This window comes from Priapulus caudatus, unplaced genomic scaffold (genome assembly GCF_000485595.1).
Source record: "Priapulus caudatus unplaced genomic scaffold, Priapulus_caudatus-5.0.1 Scaffold1002, whole genome shotgun sequence".
NCBI lineage: Eukaryota > Metazoa > Priapulida > Priapulimorpha > Priapulimorphida > Priapulidae > Priapulus > Priapulus caudatus.
The window spans coordinates 22894-24432 of record NW_014578063.1 but is presented as its reverse complement, the minus strand read 5'-3'; positions in this window follow the sequence as shown (position 1 = coordinate 24432).

Sequence of the window (1539 nt, the reverse complement as noted above, 5' to 3'; positions counted from 1 at the left end):
CTTAAGTTCTCATCGGCAACACCACTATGAAACCCTGACGTTGCTGTTTCGTGCTGTCTTGGGGTTCAGTCTCAACGCACACTCGCCTAGTGGTCACGGTGGGGTTACTGCAGTCTTATTCCACATAGACAGCGTAACATCAGTTTTGATCACCTGTACGGACCTTGGAATATATTGCTTTGGGACAACGTTGACTGTAGCACCACAGTCTATCTGTAACTTTATCGGGTTAGTGTATCCCTGACCGTCCCAAACTAGCATCTCACAGTATACAGACTTTGTTGTGGGTGTCTCCACTGCGCCCTCTACTTTGCCAATGAACTCATCATCCGTTGACTCCGAGCACTCGCTCTGTTCTTCGAAATCATCCATGGCATGCACGGGTTTACTTTTCACACATTTGCGAGACCCGTGGAAGTGATTGGCTTTGCGGCAGACGTTGCACCTCTTCCCATAAGCAGGGCATTTCTCCTTCACCATTACATGGCGTCTGTTACAGTATATGCATTCCGCCTCCCGGGGTTCACTTGATCGCTGTCCCTTTCGTTGCTGTTTCTGACGATCAGGTCTGTGTGACGCCTCATGTCGGTGTGACACCTTATGCACTTCTGTAGTGTTACCTATGGTTTTCATGTACTGCCGGGTTGCCTCGCTGGCTTTGGCGATTTCAATCACTCTGTTTAAATCCGGGTTGCCTTCATCCAGCATTTTCTGTTGCGCATCCTTATCCAGAATGCCACAGATTATCCGATTTCTCAAAGCTAATTGTTCAGCATTCATGTTGCGGTGTGTCCAAGTGATGACCTTTTGTTTTGTCCTGAGGTCGGATAGCCACATGTCTACAGACTCCTCCTTACGTTGGTCACGTGCGGAGAACAAATAATGTGCTACTGCCTCGTTGGTCTGACCAATGCAATAAGAGTCCAGTTTCGAGATTATATCCTGTACTGTATCACCTGGTACTCCGCCTAAACCATTGTAGATGCGCAATGTGTCCCGACCTAAACTATTTAACAACTCTGCACGCTGTACTCGCTGTGGCTGGTGCTCTAACTGGGATGCGATGGAGTAGTTCTCCCACATCTGCTTGTGCAATTCCCAATTCACCTTTTTGTCATCACCGGTGACGTCTACCGGACCTGGTGCCTTAATATTTGGCCTATAATAATGTTGCACCTCCTGTACATGTTGGGCGGGAACATCCCCTGCTTGTGCCTGTGGGGCAAGGTCATCCCTTTCGGCCCTCGGTACATCATCTTCATGGTCTCCCATACTGGATCCCTGTGGTGCACTACCTAAATGTCACCTCAACAAGATGTGTATGCCGGTATGTGTACAACATACATGCATCTACACTACTACTGTACTTGTGTATGCAAATATCGCGAGGGTGTACTGTCATACAGCATTTATCGCACTGAACTTTCCGTATATGTGCCTCTAACCAGTAGGTACATACGCCATTTGTGTACCATCATACTACGAAACATAGGTCATTTAAAGTAAGCCTTTAACACATCGTAATAATCAATACATGAG